This window comes from Mustela erminea, chromosome 10 (genome assembly GCF_009829155.1).
Source record: "Mustela erminea isolate mMusErm1 chromosome 10, mMusErm1.Pri, whole genome shotgun sequence".
NCBI classification, from domain to species: Eukaryota; Metazoa; Chordata; class Mammalia; order Carnivora; family Mustelidae; genus Mustela; species Mustela erminea.
In genome coordinates this window covers 83,916,198-83,942,874 of record NC_045623.1, presented here as the reverse complement: position 1 = coordinate 83,942,874, position 26,677 = coordinate 83,916,198, and the positions used below count along the sequence as shown (strand labels likewise).

General features: G+C 42.6%; 1 long non-coding RNA gene across 1 annotated transcript; it reads left to right on the top strand.

Annotated features, from left to right (window-relative positions):
* The first annotated feature begins 1,380 nt into the window (after positions 1-1,380).
* LOC116567496 lies at positions 1,381-26,109 on the top strand. The gene is made up of 3 exons (XR_004276234.1): positions 1,381-1,451; positions 25,216-25,356; positions 26,056-26,109. It is a non-coding gene; the product is annotated as an uncharacterized LOC116567496 (long non-coding RNA).
* Positions 26,110-26,677: the final 568 nt, after the last annotated feature.

The window sequence follows — 26,677 nt, the reverse complement described above, 5'->3', positions numbered from 1 at the left end:
ACCATTAACAAACAAGTGTTAAAAAATACTTCCAGGTGTGCAAAACATTGTTGCAGTTATTACTGATGGCACAATATCAGATGACTCCAACCTCTAGGTTGGACCTCTATATTGGACCCTAGGACTCCAACCTCTGACCTTGGCTTCCTACAAGAATGCAGCCCAGCAGCTCTACCCTTGTCCCTGCTATCTTCTTAGATGACACCAAAACCTCAAAGTGCTTCAGTTTCAGCATCTGGACCCACACCCCTTCATTCATCTTTCTTTTCTCACTCTCCCAGGCCTCCAGGCTCCAACAGATGCTGGAGAAGAGCGCTAACTGATTCCATCACCAATTCAGAGTACACAGGATCTATTTTCTTGGTCCACCTTTTGGACCACCTGCTTTCCAATGTAGGTTTTCTTAAGATAAGGCACAGAATTTTCAAGATATGCATTTACCACCAGGCTGTGAAGTTCTCTAGGGCATCTTACTCCCCTTGAGAGTGTTTGTGGAATGACTGAATGAATGATCGAACAAATGATTTTGAGTCCCATGTTCTGGGAGATTATTTGACTCAATTCTTTCATCAGGATGCTGCTAAGAGCAGCCCTGCTAGGTCACGTGTGTAAGGGTTACTGAAAACACTGCACTACATATCTTGTCAGAGGGTACAGGAAAGTTCTTCCTTTAGGACTTCCCAGGGCACAGGGTGCCTCAAGGCCAAGCCTCCATCAGGTGTCAGGTCAGTGGGAGGAGATGCAGGAGAAGGAGCAACATTTATCCACTTGAAAGGGGAACCATCATCCAATTTATCTCTGCCCCAGCCCTCAGGCACACCTGAGAGGCTCCTAGGGAATCTGCCAGGTGGTGTTTTTTTTGTTGTTGTTGTTGTTTTTGGGTTTTGGGTTTTTGTTTGTTTGTTTGTTTGTTTGTTTTGCACTGGTGTGTAAATGACATCTAGCTGCCTTTCCGGCCTCAGGGAAGTTTCTATTTAATTCAGGCTCTGGAGACACATCTCTGTCAACCTGCAGCCTTAGTGGTGAGGTTTATCTGATTGTGCATGCAGGCCCACCTCCCTGTTCTGCTTCAGGAGGCTTTGCTATTTATTGCACACCCTGCATCGCACAAGCTGTCACCTCTTCTCTGAAGCTGTCCCAGCCACGTGGCTCCCAACCCCCACCCAAACCCTCCTCTCGGGACTGTGTCACCCACATGAACAGAACCAGGTACCCATCAGCTTTTGTTTCCTGACAATCACCCCACAACTTGTGAGCTTAGAGCAATAAGCATTGTGAGCTCACAATTGAGTGGGCGGCTGTGCGACTCTTGTTTGGGTATCTTCCTGCATCCTGTCACCTGTCAGTCAACTAATCTCTGTGGACAAGGACATAGAGCCTCTGAGCCATGTAGCTCTCATCTTCCAGTAGGCTGGCCTGAGTGCATTCACATGACAGAGGCAGGTTCCCAGGTGAGGGCAGGAGCTGTGGGGACATCCTGAGGTCTAAGCCTGGAAACAGTACAACATTCCATTGGCCCCATTCTACTGGTTAAAGCAAATCACAAAGGCTGGTGCTGATTCTAGAGTCAGAGAAACAGGTTCCACTCTGAAAGAGAGATGCTTCAAGCTCACAGTGCAATAAGACATGCATATATGGAAGGAACCACAAATATTCTGTGACTGCCGGTCCATTAATCCAACCTGAACCTGATAGAGAGTGGGTCTGAGGCTAAAATCCAGGAATACAGTTCCAAGTAACTGTCAAAAGTGTTTGGCCTACAGTTTGTCCCTTGGAACCCTCAGACCTAGGCTTGAATCCTGTCTTTACCACATACTCTCTGTGTAAACCTTGGGCAAGTCACTTGCTCCTTTGAGCTTTCATTTCCTCTCCTGCAAAATAGAAATGTTAATAATCCCAACCTCACATAGTTGTAAGGATTAAATGACAGATGTATAGGTGTGAAGTCCTTGGCATGGTGTCTGGCGCAAAGTTAATGCTCAATGAAAGTGACTTTATTATCAGTGTTATCATTAAAAACCACACTCACTATTTCACTTGCTATAAACTCAAGCAATGGAAGCCCCCTCCCAAATCCTTCTACCGTGAGTTCCTCAAGGGCACAAACCATATGTCCAACAATATTCACTACAGTGAATATAGTAGGGAAAAAATTGAAAGCAGCATAAATATCCAACAATAGGGGGTTGGTTAAATGAATTTTAGTATACCTACCCAAAGGATTGCAGTGCAGTCATTTAAAATGATGTAAAGTGACATGTGCAGACATTGAAAATATCGTCCAGTGAAAAAGAAGGTTACAAAATAGTACATACAGTGCAAAGCCATCTGTGTACAACATATTCATGTGTAGATGTGCACACAGATGCCTTGGTGGAAAGATATGAAAGTATGAACATGTCTGTTTATGTGTTGAGGTTATAGGGTTTGTTTTTTTTTTTGCCTTTTATCTTAGTTTTTCTAATTTCTTTACAATGAACTGAACTACCTCCCTACATTTTAAAAAAATGCAATAGGAGAGCTACTCTAGGTCACCGTGAAGGCAGGTGTCAGAACCACGGCTATGTGTTAGGTCTTGAACTTGGTCTTAAACTTGGCAGTAAGAGTTTTTGAGACTGCTACTATCCCATTCAGTGCAGGGTGCCTAGTCCCATGAAGTTGGCTCCTCCATGAGGCTCTGGGGTATACCCCTGGAGCTCCTCAGAGGCTCCAGAGTTCACTCCCAACCCCATTGTGTGGCTTCTTTTCCCTGGAAGTATCTAAAGCTGCATCTGTCTCCCCTCTCTGTGCTTTCCACAATATTCCCACAGTTCCCATGAAGCTGGTATTGCAGGGAAAGGTGGGGTGGCTATTCTCAGGGACTGTCCCATTCCCAACCATCTAGGATTCCAGTTTCCTGTCCTGCATTCACTGACTGGGCCCAAGGGAGGGTGCCAATCAGTGCCATTTCCACTAGGAAGACAGAACCCTACCGGGAACCGAGGCAACTCTCGCCACCCTATTTAAAAATCAAAAATGTCCAGTAGCCATAATTTCACCCAGCAGACCCCTGGGGAGTTGGTGAAAATAAATGGTCCACTCCGGGCAGCCCTCTCTCTCCCATCTCACCTAAATCTCCAGCTGACTTCACTCTGGGGTTCTGTACTCTTTCGTGGGCCCTGAAGCATCTCCATTATGTCCTTCCCTTCCTAACTGACCTACTTCTTCCTATAGGAGTCTTGTAGATCAGTTTATCCTCTTAAGAGTGCTGAAAGCAAAATTAACAATTCTAACCACTTACAAAAGAGGTGATTTGATGCGTTTTACCAAAAAGAGATTTGTCACACTGGGAACAGACATGTATGGGTAAAGGCAGGCTACCTTCGTGAAGCAGCAATGGCTGGATCCCAGCAGCTGGAAAAGATTTGGAAGTAGCTGCTAAAATGGCAAGATGATTGGTGGTGCAAAGGGCATGAGAACCAGGGAATTAAGAACATCCAAGAAAATAGGATTTAGGGGAATAATACACTGTTCGTAAGATATTTAGCTGAGGCATTTCCTTAATATCTCTGAGTGGTTAGAGAAGGTCATTTCCCTGGCTACTCAAAAAGAAGCATGGTGGATATGGCATCTGCCGTTGGAAAGCTAAAATACAAACGTTTGTGGGTGTGTGTGGATGTGATGTTGAGTCACAATATTGTTAATCATGAGGAAGTTTAGGAATCGAGGCAAACTTTCTCCCACCTCCCATTTGCTGACAATTACGGCAGGCTGGCTGTGAATTACCAGCCATCTTTCCTTTCTTTTCCAACTCTTGTAATTGGGGTAGAATGCCTCTGTTAAACAAGCATGCCTCCAGAACTTGAGCTAAGTTAAAGCCCTTTATAAATTAGGCAATAAATCGGAATATGTTTCCCCATCTGGTATCCAAATTTAGGAAATCTGTGATTTTGCATGAGCCACGAAGATACACAGCAAAGCCTGGGGTTCTGTGGTATTTACGGGTGCTTGGGAGGTGTGTGGTAGTGGTGGATCCTCTGTGCTTTCTAGTAACTTCTGGGATGCCTGTGTAGCCTTGGACAAGTATCTTAATCTCTCTGTGTGTCTCAGTATTTTCATCAGCAAAATGGAACTAATAAGAGCACCTGCCTCATAAGGTTGTCAAGAAGTTTAATAAGATAATCTGGGTAAAGTGCTTAGAATGCAATCTGGAAGAGAGGGACTCAGCAAACATTAACAACCTCAACTACTGTGACTGAAGTTCATAAAATTCCAAGAGCATGAAGCCATCCTAGTACAAGAGACCTTTTGGAACAACACAAAGCAAATGTAGCATCAATGAGCTTTCTCTCAGACAAGGTGGCTGCCCCTACTGCAATTGTCCACCATTACCCAGTTTAGGTTAAACCCACCTCCCTGCCTAGCATCACACACCTTTACAACTGGATATGGCTGGATGAAAACCACAAACCATGCTGACTGCTCTCCCTCTGTTTATGTCCCCAACTTCAAACAGGCTCTTTGTGCAACCTGGTAACTATCCTATATGCTCCTGGCTCATATTCTCTCCTCTGTCCTAGAAAACCATTTCACATTTCCTTCCTTCTTCTTCTCCTCACCCTCAGCTATAGCCTTGCTTCCCAGCTCCTTGAGAAAATGGAGACACTTGGAAGGTAGCTTTCACAGATTCCGAATGCCTTGGCTAACATCCTGATTGATACTTGCCTCTTTGCTGGTAAGTGCTACCCTGTTCCTGCTTCTCTCTTAAGCAAGCCTCCCACCACTGGGGCATTGGTTCTCATCCCTTCTGGCCTCAGGAGGGTAGCTGTCAACCTGAAAATATCTCTTTTGTTTCCCTCACATCAGTTTTTTTTTCTTTTTGACCATTCTCAAAAGCATTCAATGATTGATTAGAAAGAAAAAAAAAAACCCTCTTGATTATACCTCCCTCACCCTGGACAGTGCCCCCTTTTTCCACTCCCCTTTATAGGAAAGCTTTCCAAAAACGTTGCCTGTACTTGCTCTATCTATGTCTTCTCCCATTCCCCTAGACCCCACTGGACCAGCTTCCATTCTTGCAGTTCCACCAAATAGCTCCTGTTGTGGTCTCCAGCAACTTCATGGTACCCAGTCCAAGGTGGACTCTCAGCCTCTCAGCAGTGGTTCTAAGAGCTGATCATTCCCTCCTTCTTCCCTTCCCTTTCTGCTCTTAGTTTCTGATCCTCTTCTAGCCTTATTGGACAAGAAGTCTTCTCAGCCTACTTTGCTACTCCTTATCTCTCTTGCCTTTCAACACAGAAGGGCAGTCTCAAGCTTCTCTTCTCCATCTGAACTAGGTTGTCTTATCTGGTCTTGCGGCTTAAAATACCACATCTAGGCTAATGACTCCCAAGGGTTGTCTTCAACCAAGACATTATGTATTGAACATCTAATGGATGTCTCTAACCTAAAGTATCCAAAATTGAACTCCTGTTTGCTCTCCCCACACTAGCTCCTCTTGGAGTCTTTCCTATTTCAGAAAATGGCAACTTGATTCTTCCAGCTGTTCAAGCCCCACATCTTAGAATGATCTCAACTCCTCCTTATATCCCCCATATCAAATGGATATATTTGTCAGCAAATCCTGATGGCTTTCCTTTCAGAATCAAGCCAGAATAAGACTATTTCTGACCACCACTGATGCTGCCATGCTGGCCAAAGACATTATCATCTCCTACCTGGATTATTTCCATAGTCTTTGCTATAGGCTGAATATTTGTGTCCCTGCAAAATGCATATGTTAAAAAATGACCTCCAGTGTGATGATAACAGGGAGTGGGCTGTTTGGAAGGTGTTGGAGGGTCATGAGGATAGAATCCTAATGAATGGGATTAGTGCCTTTATAAGAGGGAGCTCCCTTCCTCCTTCCACCAGGTAAAGGTATAACACGAAGACAGCTGTGTATGAGCCAGAAAGTGGGCCCTCACCCGTCACCCAATCTGCTGATGTCTTGACTTTGGACTTCCCAGCTTTCAGAATTGTAAAAAATAAATTTTTGTTGATTATAAGGAATCTAGTTTATGGCATTTTTGTTATAGCATCCCAAACTGACTAAGACAACTTTTTAAAAATTAATCAATTAATTAATTATTGAAGTATAATGTTATATTAGTTTCAAGTGTACAACAGATTGATTGAATAATTCTATACTTAATACTCACCACAATAAGTGTAGTCACCATATGATGTTACTGCAATCTTATTGGTTATATTCCCTATGCTATACTTTTCATCTCTGTAAATTATTTCTTTAACTGGAAGTTTATACTTCTTAATACTCTTTATCTATTACATCTATTTCCCCTCCCCTCTCTCTGGCAACCAGTTGTTCTTTGTATTTGAATCTGTTTGATTTCTGTTTGTTTGTTTGTTTGTTTGTTCATTTGTTTTTCAGACTGCACATATAAGTAAAATCATATGGTATTGGTTTTTATTCTGACTGACTTCTTTCAGTGACCCTCTAGGTCCATCCATGTTGCTGCAAATGACAAGATCTCATTCCTTTCTATGGCTGAGTAATATTCCATTGTGTATGTCTCTCTGTGTGTGTATGTGTGTGTGTGTATGTATCTCACATCTTCTTAATCCATTCATGTATTGATGGATACTTAGATTGCTTCCATATCTTGGCCATTATAAATGCTGCAATAAACATAGGGGAGCATACCTTTCTGAATTAGTGTTTTTATTGTCTTTGGGTTTATACCTAGTAGTAGAATTACTGGATCATATGATGTTTCTATTTGTTAACTTTTTTAGGGACCTCCGTTCTGTTTTCCACAGTGGTTGTACCAATTTACGTTTCCACCAACAGTGCATGAGGGTCCCCAAAAGGAAATGGTTTCAAAGAATAGCAGTTTAGTAGCTGCCACAAAAAAGAAACTGGGGGTCAACATAAGCCTACTCCAAGCCATATAATGACAAATTCGGTTTTTTGGGTAACCTTGGATAAGTTAAAATCAGTATACGTTAGTTTTTGCTCTCTAAAATATTCTCACCCCAATTCCTTTTTCTCCCAATTCTAATACACCCTTCAAAAAGGTGAAGAGTTTAAGATTTATTTGCCCAAATTCACCAGTTTTTCACTTTTTCTACTGAATTCTACTCACTGGCCTACCCTGCAACCCATGCTAATACCTGAGATCTGCTGCACAGAGGTTTAGAGGAAATATCCATCTTGTTACACAATTATAATCATAATTGAGAGTGATGTTGTTCCTCTGGGACTTACTCCAGACAGCCAGGGGTCACTATGATGGCCAGAATGTCCACCAGGTCAAGCCCTCCAAAAAAAAAAAGATCTCTGTATGGTCAAGGGAATCTCTAGTTGTCTATCTGTTGGCCTTTCATTCCAACCAACCTGCAACAAAAAGATACTCCAACAGGACAAAGAGATTCTGACAACTTGTAGACTTCATTGTGGCAGAGCTGTGAGCCCAGTGGAGCAGGTTTTCTGCTGAGATCTCTCTGCAGTATTCACCTACACACAGAAAAGGAAATAAGGTTTAACTCTTCATGGAGCCTGTCTCCAATTTAGCTCTAATTATTCAGGCAGAGGCAACAGCATATCCAAAGGCCTTGGGGGCAGAAAAGAGCCCAGGGTGGCTAAGAGAATCTATGGCCTTCAGATTCTGTGAGGGCTCTGGTTTTAGGCTGTCTGGGTTAGCCTTTCAAGTCCACCACTGACCCATTGTGTAGGCTTAGACAAGTCACGTAATGTCCAGGGCTGTTTTCATTTTTGTATAATAGAGGCATTGATCTCTAAGTACATTGTGAGGATTTAATGTGATAACACATCAAGAGCACTCAGAACTGTGTCTGGCATGTTTGCTGTTATGATTGTTATTAAATCACCACTATTTTATCATAATTATCAACCATCCTTTGCCTAGGTCCTTAGTTCAGAGAACTTATCCTTCCAGGCCATTTCTACTTTTCTAATCCAGTGCCCAAATGGCACAACTACAGCCCCCTGGGGCAGATTGCATTTTTCTTATAGACGCTATAGCTCAATAGAAATCCAACTGTTGGCCTTGTGGCTCAGCTTTTCAGTTAGCGTGTATTCTGAGTGCTTGAACTTTGATCATCATCAGATTCATCTCTCCACTCTTGCCCTGCTTTTTCATAATTGCACTTGCTTTGTGCAACTTGGGTCAGAGTTATATTCATTGGCCCAGTTGTTCTGGAATTCTTACTTTGCCAGGTGCCTCATGTTCACCCATGATGCAATTGTCTTTAAATCTCAGCCCAGAGTCAGACCCAGGAGTCTTTCTGAAGACTGTCAGAATCAAATCTTTGTGAACAAGAAAAGGTTGGCTAGACTCTCTAATGTTCCCTGTCAGTTCTCCTTCCCCAGACAGAGAAGTATCCTTCCTTGTTCCTCTGGGACTTACTCCAGACAGCAAGGGGTCAATAAGATGGCCAGAATGTCCACCAGGTCAAGCCCTCCAGAAACAAAAAAATCTCTGTATGGTCAAGGGAATCTCTAGTTGCCTATCTGTTGGCCTTTCATTCCAACCAACCTGCAACAAAAAGATACTCCAACAGGACAAAGGGATTCTGACAACTTGTAGAGTTCATTGTGGCAGAGCTGTGAGCCCAGTGGAGCAGGTTTTTTTCTGCTGAGATCTCTCTGCAGTATTCACCTACACACAGAAAAGGAATAAGGTTTAACTCTTCATGGAGCCTGTCTCCAATTTAGCTTTAATTATTCATTCATTTAATCAGTTAATCAAGAAGAATTTAATAAATACTTATTATGTTGCAAGCACTAAGATCAGCATTAGGGACACCAGGATAAATAAAGCCGCTTCTTTCCTTGAGGAATCAACGTGTCTAAATACACAACAGATTACATAACAATATACAAAATGCTGCAGCACAGGTGAGCATCAAGTATTATGGGAACATGGAAGAGGAAGGAGCCAAATTTTGCCTGCCAGAGGATGGTGAGCCAGAGATGGCTTCATGGAAAGAGGGACAAAGCAGTGTTGAAGGAATAGAGAATTCAGAGTTTGTTAATAACGTTATTTTAGTTGCAAATAGACTGGTTAGTTTAAATAAAAGAGAGTTATTGTAAGACTCCTGGTTGTTTCAAGGAATCCAAGGGAGAGATGAACAAGTATATCTCAAGAATGACAAGATCTCAGAAGTTTGGGAGACCTTGGAGGCAGGAATCTATGATTTTCTTTTCTAGAGAGCATACCTGGACAAAATTCTCCCCAACCAACATCTCTTCACTGGGCGTCTCAGTCCAAAATTCCAGGTTCTTAGAAGAATCTGATCAGCACACCTGGAGTCAGAGATCCATTCCTGGTTTATTTTTAGGCAGACCTAAAGATACAGCTTAGTGAGTTCAGACCCAGCCACTGACTTAGGGCAGTTCCCAAAGAAAAGGAGTCATCAGGACGCCTGGGTGGCTCAGTTGGTTAAGCAGCTGCCTTCAGCTCAGGTCATGATCCCAGTGTCCTGAGATCGAGTCCCACATCGGGCTCCTTGCTCAGCGGGGAGCCTGCTTCTCCCTCTGCCTCTGCCTGCCATTCTGTCTGCCTGTGCTCGCTCTCTCCCCCTCTCTCTCTCTGATAAATAAATAAAATCTTTAAAAAAAAAAAAAAGAAAAGAAAAGGAGTCATCATGAGCTTAATGTCCACCCCAAGAGATGGCTACAGCAAAGAGACAGGGTGTTTGGCTGGAGGACAAACGCAATGAGACATGGAAGCAAAAAGGTGCATGGTGTGATTGTGGCAAAACAAGCTTGGGGTGAGTTTCTTTTGTGCAATCTCTGACATTATATATACAATAAGTGTCCATTTATCATGTCATATTTGTATGCATGAAGGGAGCCTGTTATTTATAATCTTTTAGTTAAAGTTTGGGTATCATAAACAAAAAAGGATTTGTTAGAAACCTAGGAGGGGTGATGAGGGTCACCAACTGAAAGAGACATAAAGAAGAAATTACACTTGGAATTGGCAGGACTTGGACACCTCTGGGAAATCTTAGTAGCTGATACCTCTCTGCCTTCCTCTGGTCACCACTACTGAAATGAATGGAGTTGAACAGTGTACAGTATATGTAATAAGATTTCTAACAAATTGGTGAACCGATGGCTTGCCATAACTTAGAGGATGAATATTAAAGAATGAGCCATATGTCTCCTTGTGCATTTGACATGTCTGTTTGTCTGTCTCCCTCTCTTTGTTGCCCAGTGATCTGGGAATCTTCCTTTTCTAACATCTTCTCAATTTCCTTTTGGAGAATTATCTCCTTCTGGTGGATCCTTTTGCTCAGTGCCTTGTTGGTAAAAAATAAACTCATGAAAAAAGCTCAACTTTTCAGACTCTATCTCCCTAAACTTTGAATCCTGAACAAGGGCATCGGGTGAAACACACTGTTCTCAGTGAGAAATTTAATCCAGATGTTGACTTCCCAGTACAGAAGCTGAAGGAGTCCCCAGGGGATGCTCCTATAGCTGATCTTCCCCTCACTGCTCTAGTTCAGACAAGGGCATACATAAGACTGAGGAGCAGTGATTCAGATCCCCACCTCTGCATCTTCATTGGAGGTTTATATTAGTGGAAAAGGAAGGTAGAAAATCACTCTCACTCAGGAAAGGGGTTCTCTGACCTTATTGACTATGATAAAGAAGTTAAAGCATCTTGGAGTTTCTACAGCAAGAAGCAAAACAAAATTGCTTCAGGGTTCATGCTAGTTGGCCACCATTTATAAAATTACCATAAGAGTTATAGAGAGAACACCTGGGTGTTCCTTTGTAGGTCAGTTCAAGTAGGCATCCATTCTTACTGAACAGTGAATCAGCTCTGATTGGTCAGTGCAACATGCTGATTGGTTGGCACTAGTGCCATCTTAGCTGTTAAACATTTTGGTTCTTACCTATACACATACACCATATATAAAGCACTCTGCCAAGTGCTTTAAAGAAATCATCTCAACCGATCTTCACAGATGTCATTAAATTTTTGATAGGAATGGGTCTTATTTTATAGATTTTATTTATCCCCCCCTTCATAGATGGGGTATAGGGGGTCAGAGGGGCTGGTTCACTATCACTTAGTAGTATGACTAGTAAATGGTGGACTCAGGATTTGAACCCACACTCTTCACTGCTTGGTTTTCGTACCTCAATTGCCCAAGATAATTCATTTGTACAGAATAGTCTTCACTCCGAATTTATGGCTCTTTGAACCATGCCTTGCAGTGTTATTTTTATCTTAACTCTGACTTATCAGGTTGATAAATTCAGGGAACACAGGTGCAGGTAGAATTTGAGTGTCCTGGAGAAACTAGCTTGTCTAGAGATTCAACCAAGCGGTTGAACTACAATGATGATTTTCAACCTTCCTTCTTAAGTAGAAGATCCTTTTGTTCAAATGCAATCATATATGGAAGCTCCGTGCTGAGAGCACAGGGGCTCTGGGGTCGCAGTATAAAGACTGCTCCTGGCTGTGATACTCTTCTAAATGAGGTGAGCTGGGGTGGCATGAGTCAGCACTCTCCTATAGCCTGGTTCAGGCTGTGCAGGGCTGCGGCATGCTGTCTATGATACCAGATACAAGTGCTCAGCAAGAACTCTGGACTTGCATCTGGTATCATAGACTTAGCATGCCCCAGCTTTGCACAGCCTGAACCAGGCTATAAGGTCACTGGCCCTCAGTGCCTGGGAGGTGTGGCCTGGGATTCATTCCTATGATGCTGTTCCCATTCCTCTACTCAAGCTTCTGTTTCTACTCCCTCCTTTCCCCCACAGCTACCACTGAGCTGGGAGACTTGTCCTAAATAACAACCTCTACTTGAATAATAGCACTGCCACAAGATGTGACGTTGGGTGCCACCAAAAGCAGACCCTGAATACCCATGTGAAAAGGATTTGTTACAAAGGGTTTCTAGGAAAATCTAGCAGGGGAGTGGGGGAAGAGAGACAAATGAAGGAAAAAGCCAGGCAAGGTATGATCTCAAGCAGAATCCTATGTAGGGTAACTTGAACTTAATTCTGTAAGGGAGCTCTGAAGACAGCCCATGTCACATGTCAGAGCTGCCCCAGTCAGGGGCAAGGGAGTTCATGTTTATTCCCTTCTGGATGTCTGTGTGCACAGGCAAAATGAACTCCTGTGTCCTATGACAATGCTTCAACAAAGAGATAAAGGAGCTGGAGGGGAACAAAAGCACCCTGAGAACTGGGTGCTCAAAAATGGCTCAGGGATCTGGGGATTTAGGGCAGAGTTGTAAAGGCATGTGCCCCCACCTTCCCCACACACTCTAGGTGTGGTTCATCACTAGCTAAAGCTTCTCTACTGCAATCTACATTCTTAGTGATTGACTTTCTAAGGTGTGAAGGTGGGAAGACTCTGTTTACTGTCTACTCAATATCCATTCCTTCCTTCTTTCTTGCCCGTTGAACCCTGTTGTTTTGTTCAGAACAACAATGTGTCCCATCCTTGGAGATGAGTCATAATTAGTCTCTAATCCAAATGTGACATTTCTAGTCCTGGATTTCCTGGCAATTAATGCTGGCCTTTGAACTTATTTGGGTTGTGAAATAATAAAGAACAAATATATACTGGTCTCTGTCCCTGGTTCCTGGCACAGAGCTCCTAAATCCCTTGGAATTTCCTGGGTGGTAGGAATCCCTTTTGTTCTAATAAGGTGACTCTTGGTGGGATCCTGCATGAGGACTGGTCACCAGAAAGACCATGCCATGATTAGAAGTTTGAGACTTTCAGACCCACCCTAATCTTCAGGGAAAGAGAGAGGAGCTGGGGATTACCGTGATGATTGATCATGTTTAAATGATGAAGCCTCCATAAAATCCCCAAAAGTATGGGGTTTGGAGATCTTCCAGGTTGGGAACAATTCATGTGCTAGGAGAGTAGTGTTCCCTATAGAGACAGAAGCTCCTACACTGAGGAACCTTCTGGACCTTGCCATATGTATTTCTTCATCTGGCTATTCACCTGTATCTTTATCATATCCTTTATTTTATAATAATCTGGTAAATGTAAGTGTGTCCCTAAGTTCTGAAAGCCATTCTAGCAAATTGTCAAATTAAAGGAGGGAGTCATGGGGACCCTGACTTACAATTAGTTGGTCAGAAGTACAGATGACAACCTGAGACTTGCAACTGGTGTCTGAAGTGGTGGGGAGGAGTTTTGTGGGACTGAGCCCTTAACCTGTGGGATCTGACACTAACTCCATGTAGACAGTGTCAGAAGTAAGTTAAGTTGTAGACACTTAGCTAGTGTTGGGGAATTGTTTGATGTGTAGAGAGAGCCCTTGGGCATTTGATAAGCAGGAGTGAAGTGTGGTAGTAGGGAAAAAATAGGAGTGAGTTTTTCTTGTACATAGGCCAATTGGACCTGCATGGAAGTCTTTCAAATGGTTCTGGGAAGATTTCTACCTCTTGATAAAAGGTAAGGGGTAACTGGGTGGCTCAGTGCATTGGACCTCTGCCTGTGGCTCAGGTCATGATCTCAGGGTCCTGGAATCGAGCCCCGCATCGGGCTCTCTGTTCAGTGGGGAGCCTGCTTCCCCCCCTCTCTCTGCCTGCCTATCTGCCTACCTGTAATCTCTCTCTGTATGTCAAATGAATAAATAAATATTTTTTTTTTAAGTTGAAAGGCAAGGTTAGTGTAATCTCTCCCTTTTCTCCCCTTCCTCCTTCTTCCTGATTTGAGCATGGGTGCCATGTCCAGAGCTATAAACACCTTATAACCATGAAGCAAAATGCAGAAATAAAGGCCAATAGCATTTCAAAGGCCAAGAGTCCTTCTGGCATGATCCAGCTGCCGAACCATTTCCAGAAGTTTCCCACCTGTATGCTCCTTGTGGTGTGAGAAAAACAAACTAGCTCCTAATTGTTTAAACTACTTTTAACCAGTTTTTCTGTTGCTTGCAACTGAATGCATTCCTAGGCAACACAGGAGCCTGTGAGAGTCCAGCTTGACTTCTCCATGCCCATATGAGTAGTATATATAAGATGGATGGCAACCTTTCTGGGATGCCAGCTCCAGAGCACAGCCACGTGCTCAATCCTGGTCCTGTCTGGTCTTATCTGTTCTGGGTGAACCATAAAAACACAAATCTCCTGTGATCAGTCATGAATGAGGCACAGACAAAGTGGACCAACAGAGTTAGGAAGCAGAGGTTCCTAAGCAAGATTCTCTGAGGAATGGACAGGAAGAAATCCTTTTATGTGGTATTTATTTTAAGGCCTTTAGGCAAAGAGAGAACCAGCATAGCCACTCCAGAACTATGTAAATAATACTGATTTTAAGATACAACTATAAATCCAACTGCTGTTTATTGAGTATCTACTATATACTTGATGTTTTATACTTGTTATCTCCTTTGCACAACCACTTGGTAATTTTTATGATTACCATTTCACCCTTATTTCAGATGAGGATACTGAAACTCAGAGAGGTAAGTTAACTCACCTAAGCTCACTCAGTTAGAAAGGGGCCAAATCTGAAGACATCCCCAGCCTGTGTAATTTCAGTGCCCATGATGGGAATAAGGCATCAGTAGGTATAAGATGATTTAGTGAGGTAAAATGGGGTCAGGGAATAAGAAAGAGGGTGTCTAACTTTGCTCTTGTCTACATTTCACTGTACAACATCCACGTCCCACTGGACATCCTTCTACAGCCCTGGAAAGGTGGCCAGTGTTGATGGTTGTGTCAACACCAGGCTTTATGTCCTATGTCAATACCAGAACTCCCACTGTTCACAAAACAAGTGTTCCTCTAAAGTGTGCCTAAGCCAGACCTTGACAAGCCATTCACCTGAGAAAGCCTAAGTCCTCCCACCCAGTAACATTCTTGCTGTCCTGCTGTGGGGCAAGGTTCCTGGGAATGAGTGAACATCTATGTCAAGCTTATATGTCTCTGGAGACATTCTCATTAGATTACTCCAGTTGTCTCTTGAGGGAAAAGTCAGTTTGGACTTCCTAAGACCAGGACTCTGAAGAGTCCCTTCTGGCTGGTAGCACTTTCAGATTTCCCAGATCCATTTACCTGTTCATGCATTTCTCCCTGAGCTGCTGCAAGTGCTATAGCTAATGGCTTGTAACTGTGATCTTCTCTGCATGTCATATGTGGCTAATGAGAATCTCCTGGCCTAGAGAAGCCTGGGATGTTACACTCCCTCCTCTAGGGGTGTCCAATGATTTAATTAGCTGACATGAGGGCACAAACTCCTGGCCCCTTCATCTCACTGAATGATTACTCCACGGTGTGACACTCCAGAGAACCCTGTAGGTCGGGTAAGGTTAAACTTTACTTGAGGCCATAGACTTTATTGGCTCTTTCCCCTTCCCTCCTTGCTTTACAAGATTTACTAAGGAGAACTCCTTAGTACAAATCATATGCACCCAAATCTCTCGGGCTCTGCTTCTAGAGAATCATACCTAAGACAGACAGTGAGCAAAGACCGTGTTTTACAAAAGTCATTAAGCTTTGGGTACCATTCAGGGACTAGGACTTGAGATTTATTTGAATCTGATAGCCAGACAATCTTCCAGCCTCACAGCATTGTCATCTGTGGCTATTCACCTTATAGATGGTAGACCCTTTCTCCCCTCCAGTCTCTTATCTTTCCCACCCCTCACTTCCCCACATGGCTCTCTGCTCCTTTACCCTTGGTCCAGCCTTACAGCTTCCACCCTCCCAGTCCTGCCCAGTTTGTTTCCTAGACAGACTTCCCTGCATATTTGGACTATTTCCAGAATACTCCTTGCACCCCCCACCGTAACAGAGAATAAAATGTTCCCAGAGTACACTGCTGCCTTCTTGGTCTTCTCAAGTCAAGGCTGCTCATTCTGCTAAAGTACAAAAACTCAGGTCAGCATTCTCCTCTCTCTTCGTGACCACTTCTAAGCAGTTATGGCTGCATCCTCATGTTAGAATGTGTCTCCATTGCTTCTCATGCCATCTGGCTATAACATTAAAACTAGCCAATTGCCTATCCTTTGATATAGCAATTCTCCTCCATACAAAAATATTAGTGCAAGATGAAAGGGATATATGTATGAACATTTGTAATGGCACTGTTCGCAACAGTAAAAAAAAGGGGAAATTGGAAATAATCTAAATGCCCATCAACAAGAAGCTGACAAAAAAAAATTGTAGTGCTTTCGTACAAAGGGTCACCATACCCCTATTAGAAAGAAGCACAGGGTTTTTGTACTGATGTGGAGAGACGTGCATGACATGTAACAGGATGTTGAGCAGAAAAACTGTAGGCAAACACAGTACAATCTCATTTTGATAAAGGAAAAATAGATAGACATTTTTAAGATTAGAAGTATTATTAGGCTGAATGATCCTTAGTTAGCAATGTCCCTGCAGCTGTAGCTACGGTCAGAAGGCTATGTTCAGAAGAGCCACACAATTTTCAAAGTCATAAAATGAGAGCAGAGCAGAAACCATCTAGCTCTTGGTATGATATACTGATGCCTGCTTTGTTCTCCTAGCTGGGGTTTGAAAGGTGGTAGTGAGATTCAAAGACTCTGAAAGCCCCCTTCAAAAGCTTTTTAAAATATACCCCTCAAAGTTGCATATATGATGGAGTCCCCATTTCATCACTCCAGATGGGAGAGATCCAGATGGGACATCTACCCTGAGTGCCTAAAGGTGGTCATGAAATTCAAGCTTCATTCCCTTCTTTTCCTATATCAACACCCCCTCCACAAATACTAATCCAATCTGTCTAGCGTCATCTCTTCCTTTCCTATTTCTTGTCAGTAGGGCACTGGTGGAAGTGTGTGGGGATAAAGACACCACAGAAGGAAAAATGTGAAAATAAGGGACTGGGGAGGAAATTTTGACTTCACACTGATTGCTTGTGTAATGTTCAGATTTGCTGCTAGAGTAGGTATTATCTTTGTAATAACAAATAATGATTAAAAATTAATGAAAAAAGTACTACTTGACCTGTTATGTCCATAGTACACTTAACCGAAGAGAAAGCCCTGATGAAGATGGTCCCATCAAATGTAGTGGTTAAGAATGGGGATTCAAGAACTTCATTTCCTAGGTTCTCAGCCCACTTATTAGCATTGTGACCTCAGCTAAGTTACTGCAGAATGACTGCACACTTCGTGCCCTGCACAACTCCAAGAGGTACCATTCACAAGGGCCACAATGAGAGTGACAGTTGGATTTGTGTGACACAGTGGCATAAGAAAGCCCTGTTTCTCTGTGTATTCCACTACATCATCTGTGAAATGAGAATAATGATAGTACCCATCTTCTAGGCTTATTCTGCGCATTTGGTGAATAATCCATGTGAAGTGCATGAAATGGTGGCACTGGAACTTTGTAAATATACAGTGAATGTTATCTATATTTACTATTAGCATCTCCATCATGGTCATCATCAAGATAAGTCCGAGAAGAGAGTCAATGTCCTTAAGTTGCAATTTGATCTCTTGAGCACAACCTCCAAGCAAAACTCTAACTCTGTCCAGAGGAATGAGCTTTACCTTCTCCCAGGAATGAAGTCCTGGCTGTCTAATATCTGTGCTAGAGAACTCTTCACCAGAGAGGCTGATAGCCTGAAAGCAATGGTGTCTACAGAAGATGGCGATGATCTGGAAAGCTCCCTGAAATTGCTACAAGCCAGGAAGGAACTCCTCATGATCTTGGCCTTATGAAGTCCATGCTGACTATTGTCTCTACTCTTCAGCATTCTGACTATTGGCTTTGCTACAGGCAACTTCATCAAGAAGATCACCTTTTGAAGACTTTACCTGAACTCTGATATCATGTTACCCTTACTAGAAATATTTATACTTTAAAGGGTTCTTAATCTAAATTAAAATTAAATATCTCTAATGGTGGAATTTATAAAACTTTTAAAGACAAAAGGGAGAATTTTGGATTGAGGGACCTTCCAAAAATCCACCCTACAGGTGGCTATTTCCAGCTAACCCTGAGAAGCATGTGTCCCTGTTATTCTTGCAAAAGTCTTCATTGTGGTCCTGTAAACATATCACCTTGAGTTGCATATTCAGGAGCAGAGAACATATAACAGAACCTATGAAAAGCTGATAATACCAGATCACACTCCAGAGTGCAGCTAACGGGAATGAGAGGCAGAACCTTAGTCTTATACCCTGAAATGATGCAGGGGGAGGGACTGGTAGGTTGTGGGGAAACTTGGAATTGCCCCACCCATTGACTTTCCCATCTAGTTGGTTACAAAGAAGACTGAGGGGAAACACAAGAAGTCAAAGTTGTAGGCAGTCCTTATATCTCAGGCTAGGAGCTGGATGTGACCTTTGGATTATCCTGACCTAACCCTGGAGGGGTGGGACATGGAGAAAGCTGTCAGACTCCTGGGCCACCAACCACCCCTCTCATTCACTTTCCTAGTACAGGCAGCAACTAGGCAGTCCTAGTACAGACACATTTCAGTGACTGGAGACTCCATCATCTTCTGTACCATCACTGTGCCTGGAATTATTCCATGTATTGTATAAGTGCTGTGCCTAATCTTCATAGCAAGTCAGTGAAATTTCTTGTTAAGACTAGAGGAATTGAGCCTATCAAAGTACCATCCATCTTTTTCAAAGAAATGGAACAAATAATGCTAAAATTTATATGGAACCAGAAAAGACCTCGAATAGCCAAAGGGATATTGAAAAAGAAAGCCAACGTTGGTGGCATCACAATTCCGGACTTCAAGCTCTATTACAAAGCTGTCGTCATCAAGACAGCATGGTACTGGCACAAAAACAGACACATAGATCAATGGAACAGAATAGAGAGCCCAGAAATAGACCCTCAACTCTATGGTCAACTAATCTTCGACAAAGCAGGAAAGAATGTCCAATGGAAAAAAGACAGCCTCTTCAATAAATGGTGCTGGGAAAACTGGACAGCCACATGCAGAAAAATGAAATTGGACCATTTCCTTACACCACACACAAAAATAGACTCAAAATGGATGAAGGACCTCAATGTGCGAAAGGAATCCATCAAAATCCTTGAGGAGAACACAGGCAGCAACCTCTTTGACCTCTGCCGCAGCAACATCTTCCTAGGAACAACGCAAAAGGCAAGGGAAGCAAGGGCAAAAATGAACTATTGGGATTTCATCAAGATCAAAAGCTTTTGCACAGCAAAGGAAACAGTTAACAAAATCAAAAGACAACTGACAGAATGGGAGAAGATATTTGCAAACGACATATCAGATAAAGGACTAGTGTCCAGAATCTATAAAGAACTTAGCAAACTCAACACCCAAAGAACAAATAATCCAATCAAGAAATGGGCAGAGGACATGAACAGACATTTCTGCAAAGAAGACATCCAGATGGCCAACAGACACATGAAAAAGTGCTCCATATCACTCGGCATCAGGGAAATAAAAATCAAAACCACAATGAGATATCACCTCACACCAGTCAGAATGGCTAAAATAAACAAGTCAGGAAATGACAGATGCTGGCGAGGATGCGGAGAAAGGGGAACCCTCCTACACTGTTGGTGGGAATGCAAGCTGGTGCAGCCACTCTGGAAAACAGCATGGAGGTTCCTCAAAATGTTGAAAATAGAACTGCCCTATGACCCAGCAATTGCACTATTGGGTATTTACCCTAAGGATACAAACGTAGTGATCCAAAGGGGCACATGCACCCGAATGTTTATAGCAGCAATGTCCACAATAGCCAAACTATGGAAAGAACCTAGATGTCCATCAACAGATGAATGGATCAAGAAGATGTGGTATATATACACAATGGAATACTATGCAGCCATCAAAAGAAATGAAATCTTGCCATTTGCGACAACATGGATGGAACTAGAGCGTATCATGCTTAGCGAAATAAGTCAAGCAGAGAAAGACAACTATCATATGATCTCCCTGATATGAGGAAGTGGTGATGCAACATGGGGGCTTAAGTGGGTAGGAGAAGAATCAATGAAACAAGATGGGATTGGGAGGGAGACAAACCATAAGTGACTTTTAATCTCACAAAACAAACTGAGGGTTGCTGGGGGAGGGGGTTTGGGAGAAGGGGGTGGGATTATGGACATTGGGGAGGGTATGTGCTTTGGTGAGTGCTGTGAAGTGTGTAAACCTGGTGATTCACAGACCTGTACCCCTGGGGATAAATATATATGTTTATAAAAAATAAAAAATTAATTAAAAAAAAAAAGAAGGGCCATCTGTACCCCAATGTTTATAGCAGCAATGGCCATGGTCGCCAAACTGTGGAAAGACCCAAGATGCCCTTCAACGGACAAATGGATAAGGAAGATGTGGTCCATATACACTATAGAGTATTATGCCTCCATCAGAAAGGATGAATACCCAACTTTTGTAGCAACATGGACGGGACTGGAAGAGATTATGCTGAGTGAAATAAGTCAAGCAGAGAGAGTCAATTATCATATGGTTTCACTTATTTGTGGAGCATAACAAATAGCATGGAGGACATGGGGACTTAGAGTAGAGAAGGGAGTTGGGGGAAATTGGAAGGGGAGGTGAACCATGAGAGACTATGGACTCTGAAAAACAATCTGAGGGTTTTGAAGGGACGGGGGGTGGGAAGTTGGGGTACCAGGTGGTGGGTATTATAGAGGGCACGGATTGCATGGAGCACGGGGTGTGGTGCAAAAATAATGAATACTGTTATGCTGGAAATAAAAAAAAACATAAAAAAAAAGACTAGAGGAATTGAGGCTTAAATCTCTTCATCTATAAAATGGGAAATATAAGGCCCATTTTGTTTGATTGTTGTGAGGTCTGGAGATAATATTAGTGATGTGCACAATACAAGGCAAGGTGTTTCACAAACCTTGTCTTTGTACCATATCCAACTCTCATTCTGGAACAGTACATTTCTTAGTTTTAAACTCACTTCATTCCAGGGAATTTTTGCTTTAGAATAGTGTCCCCTAATAAGCTGTGGGAGGAGATCAACAATTCATAGAATAAGTCTCTTTAGATAACTTCCTTGTGATGGTATCCTGGATTAACATGCCAACTTATTGGGATAGAATGAGAATCATAATTATCATCATGATAATAATTATTATTTATTGAGCATCAGCTATAAATTATAAGCCTGGGATTGTGCTGCACATTTTACAAGATAGTGATATTTAACTCAAGCAATATTGGAACCAGCCCATTTTAAAGTTTGCAGAATAGAGAAAGCAGGTTACACAGGCATACCCCTAACATATTTGTTATATTCAGCAATTTATTGTCCCCTATCTCCAGACCCCATTACTCTTGAGGTACACGCCTGAAATATCTTCACTATCCTGGCTTTCTTGGCAGCTTAATTGCCCAACAACTTATTTGGAAGCTGCAGTAAACTCAGATCTTCAAGTGTTTCTTCTTTCTTTCCCCTCCTTTCCCAGAATCTCTAGCATTGAGTCTGAAACACACTATCAAACTCTTAATTAGCTATTGACTTCTAGAAATCTATGATAATACTAATAGCCGTTACTGCTTATTGAGACCTTACTAACTACATTAGCTCATTTGACATTACAACCGCCCTGAATTAGTACTATTACAATTCCCATTTTACAGATGTACAAGTTGGAGATTAAGCCATTTCATTGAGGGTCACCCAAATAATAAATGGCAGAGTTGACAGTTGAACTCATGCATGCCTCACTTCATAAACTCTTTTTTAAAATTAGTTAATTTATTTTTTATTTTCAGCATAACAGTATTCATTATTTTTGCACCACACCCAGTGCTCTATGCAATCCGTGCCCTCTATAATACCCACCACCTGGTACCCCAACCTCCCACCCCCTGCCCCTTCAAAACTCTCAGATTGTTTTTCAGAGTCCATAGTCTCTCATGGTTCATTTCCCCTTCCAATTTCCCCCAACTCCCTTCTCCTCTGTAACTCCCCATGTCCTCCATGCTATTTTTTATGCTCCACAAATAAGTGAAATCATATGATGATTGACTCTCTCTGCTTGACTTATTTCACTCAGCATAATCTCTTCCAGTCCCGTCCATGTTGCTACAAAAGTTGGGTATTCATCCTTTCTGATGGAGGCATAATACTCCATAGTGTATATGGACCACATCTTCCTTATCCATTCCTCTGTTGAAGGGCATCTTGGTTCTTCCCACAGTTTGGTGACTGTGGCCATTGCTGTTATAAATATTGGGGTACAGATGGCCCTTCTTTTCACTACATCTGTATCTTTGGGGTAAATACCCAGGAGTGCAATTGCAGGGTCATAGGGAAGTTCTATTTTTAATTTCTTGAGGAATCTCCACACTGCTCTCCAAAAACGCTGCACCAACTTGCATTCCCACCAACAGTGGAAGAGGGTTCCCCTTTCTCCACATTCCCTCCAACACATGTTGTTTCCTGTCTTGCTAATTTTGGCCATTCTAACTGGTGTAAGGTGATATCTCAATGTGGTTTTAATTTGAATCTCCCTGAGGGCTAGTGATGATGAACATTTTTTCATGTGTCTGATAGCCATTTGTATGTCTTCATTGGAGAAATGTCTGTTCATATCTTCTGCCCATTTTTTGATATGATTGTCTGTTTTGTGTGTGTTGAGTTTGAGGAGTTCATTATAGATCCTGGATATCAACCTTTTGTCTGTACTGTCATTTGCAAATATCTTGACCCTTATACTTAAGCCATCCTGCCTTTCATGTATGTCTCAATACTGCTGTCCCAACAAGAACAGAATTGCTTCAAGCACATGAGCTTTCCCCGTGGAAGTAGTCTAAGTTAAAGGGAAAGGTGTGTGCTTTTCTTTTGAAGATAGTAATGAGCTTCTTCTCCTACCCACTTAAGCCACCATGTTGCATCACCACTTCCTCATATCAGGGAGATCATATGATAGTTGTCTTTCTCTGCTTGACTTATTTCACTAAGCATGATACGCTCTAGTTCCATCCATGTTGTCGTAAATGGCAAGATTTCATTTCTTTTGATGGCTGCATAGTATTCCATTGTGTATATATACCACAACTTTTTTATCCATTCATATGTTGATGGACATCTAGGTTCTTTCCATAGTTTGGCTATTGTGGACATTGCTGCTATAAACATTTGGGTGCACGTGCCCCTTTGGATCACTACATTTGTATCTTAAGGGTAAATACCCAGTAGTGCAATTGCTGGGTCATAGGGCAGCTCTATTTTCAGCATTTTGAGGAACCTCCATGCTGTTTTCCAGAGTGGTTACACCAGCTTGCATTCCCACCAACAGTATAGGAGGGTTCCCCTTTCTCCGCATCCTTGCCAGCATCTGTCATTTCCTGACTTGTTGATTTGTAAGTGACTGTTAATCTCACAAAACAAACTGAGGATTGCTGGGAGGAGGGGGGTTGGGAGAAGGGGGGTGTGGTTGGACATTGGGGAGGGTATGTGCTTTGGTGAGTGCTGTGAAGTGTGTAAACCTGGCGATTCACAGACCTGTACCCCTGGGGATAAAAATATATGTTTATAAAAAATTTAAAAAATTTTAAAAAAGATAGTCGTGACCTTGAAACATAGCCCACCAGTTATTGGCTATGAAATATGTCTAGAGAAGACAGATATGGATTGAGAATTAAGGTTGCATTAAAGAAATAAGGATTAGATATAAGTTGGGCTATGATGGGTTGGGGCTCCAGATAAGAATGTCTATAAGTAAACCCTTTGTTCAGAGGCTGGAACAATTGTACTCAACATTACTAGAACTTATACATATCTGATTATTTTCTTCTTCCTAGGAAACTTTGAAGTTAGGTGCTGCCATGTGACTAATTCTGGTCAAGATTGTGAGCAGAAATAATATGTGTCACTTTGGAAAATGCAAATGACTCTGGCCCTCTCTCCTGCCATGGCAAACATGTGTTAAGATGCCAGAGTCACAAGGTAGAAGACCGTCAGATTCTGAATCACTGCTGGGAGGAATGGCCCCCTAGAGCCCCTGAATCTGCCGCAGACTTTGCATGAGTAAAAAACAAATCTTTGTCATGTTGAGCCACTAATATTTTGGGGTTATTTGTTTCTGCAGCATAGCCTAGTTTATCCTGACTAATGTCACTGTATAGCTCATACACTCAACAACTGTCCTGATCATTAAATTGTTGATGGAAGAAGGCCCGGTCAAGGCCAACCACTGGCAGTGAGTGGAAAGGAAAGATAAGTTGTGGTCAGATTTCAAGAATAGGGACTGAATCTCAAACCCTCTTGAGCATAGAAAGAACAGTCAGGAATGAGCACCAAGAGAAAGTGACATATTTACCCAAAGGGCCAAAGCTACTCACAAATCACAAAGAAAGAAGATTGAATTTTGCATGCACTCCACCTTCCACCCAAGGTCCTATACAAGCAGGTGCAATTGCCCCAGCATCTGGCTTTTCTGTAATATAGTGAGCTCCTGGGTGAAAGGCACCAATTCTTGTTCAGATTGAAGATCCCCTCAGCTCTTTGCTGTCTTCATGGTGTATCCTGAGTTGAATGGAATTTAAAAACTTCCTGAGTTATCAAAGGGAAAAATGAACCTTGCTTGGATTAATTCTGATTTCCTCCCTGAGTTTCCTTCCTGTGGTTCTTGAGGTTGACCTAGACATTTTCTATAGCACAAATTATTTATTTATGATATTATTTGACTGATTTCTATCCACCTATCTCACATTTTTTTTTAATTTTTTATTTTTTATAAACATATATATTTATCCCCAGGGGTACAGGTCTGTGAATCACCAGGTTTACACACTTCACAGCACTCACCAAAGCACATACCCTCCCCAATGTCCATAATCCCACCCCTTTCTCCCAAACCCCCTCCCCCCAGCAACCCTCAGTTTGTTTTGTGCAGCAACCTCTTCGACCTCAGCCACAGCAACATCTTCCTAGGAACAACACCACCTATCTCACATTTAACCACATGATGGCAGGTTCTGTGTTGGGAAGATTTCTGGATCCTACCATGTGGTCTGGTCCATGGTAGGTGCTCCATCACGGTGCTGAATGAATGAGTAGACAACTGATGTGTGAATTCAAGGTGGGATATTTCTGCTTCCTGCCAACTCAGTCTGTCTCCTGAGCCTCTCTTTTCTAGCCTTGCTCTTTGCTACATCATCAAAAGAAGTCACCCCATTCTGACCCTCTCTGTCCCTAAGTCCACTGACCTCTCTAACTCCTGAAGAAAGCTCTTCATTTGAAATGTCTTTGGCTTTTCAGGACAGGAGCAGAGAAAAATGGGGCCTTCATTTAGCTGATTGAACCAACAAAGGAGAAGTTTGAGACAGAAAATGAATATAGATCCAGCTGCAGCAATTAGAGGGGAAATCGATAGAACATCATCAAGAGCATCAGACACGTGTAAGTCGGTGTCTCCAGGGATGGGTTGGTAGAGCAGTGTTCATTTCATTTTTGTTTTCCTAACTTAATCCCCAGCAAGTGAAAAGGAATAGGTGTGGTGGATGGGGCGGGGGTGGGAGGGGCAGGGGAGGGGGAAAGATGGGCAGGACCGATGAATGAGGATCAGGGATCCCTTCTCTTCCTACACCACCCCTGTCTATGGTGTGCAAGTCCACAATAACAAACCAAATCTATCACTGTCCCATGTTGAGATTCAGGTAGGTCTTGGTTTGAATCCCTGACCACCGTCTACTAGCAGCAAGTTGTTTCATGGACAGGTTACTGAGCCTCCATGAGCCACAGATGAGTACATCTGCAAAATGTGGTTTCAGAGGTCTGTTGCACATGACGGTCATGAGGAGTAAATGGAAATGTACACAAAGACCTGCTAGCAGGGTGCTGCCGGTGCAAAGCAGATGCTGATTTCTCTAATACTCCCTTGCTCAGCACTTTGACCCAGTCAAGGTTCTTTGACACCTTTTCAGTTTGTGTGAGGCTCTTCGCCTTTGTTGGGCCACATGCATCTTTGAGTCTTTAATAATAAAATGTAGAGGCTAAAGTTATGCATTTGAGGTTCAGAAAGATCTGGGTTCAAATATTCTTTCACTTCTTGCTGGCTGTGTGATCTCGAGTATGTTACATACCCTCTCTGTGCCTTAGGTTCTTCATGAATAAAATGAGAACAACAACAGTACCCACCTTGTAGGATGTGGCGAGGATTACATCAGTAAATGTGTTAGAGCTTCAAAAGAGTCCCTGGCTCATAGTAAGTTTGAGTAAGTGTTTGTTGTCTTTAATAAAAGTGATGGAAACCCCTCTAGTAAAATACACACAAGCACCCACATGCGTGGGCAATCTTGTGAATCCGATTCCCAGTTCCAGTTTAGGGATTCTTGCAGGCCAGGGTCTAGTCAGGCATTTACCCCTGGCCCCTGATCTACAGAATCTGAGCTGTATGTTCACGGATGCCTCACCTGCTCCTCTGTAAGAGGCCACCTCCCAACTCTCCTACTGGAAATCAATATCACAACTTTTAGCTCTGTCCACTTCAAAGACCTGAAGAGAGCTCTTCTGCAGCAATGTAAGGCAGACTCTATTCAGGCTTGAGAGAGGGCCCAGCAGTCCAAACCCAACATTCAAGAAGCCCAGTGAACTTTGTCTGACCTGGGCTGATGTTGACACCCAAAGCATTGGCCCCAGAATAGGAATAAGGCAGGCGTAGGTGGTCCTGATCATGTGAGGCTGAAAAATGTACTATTTGGGTCTGTGGGACCCACACAGT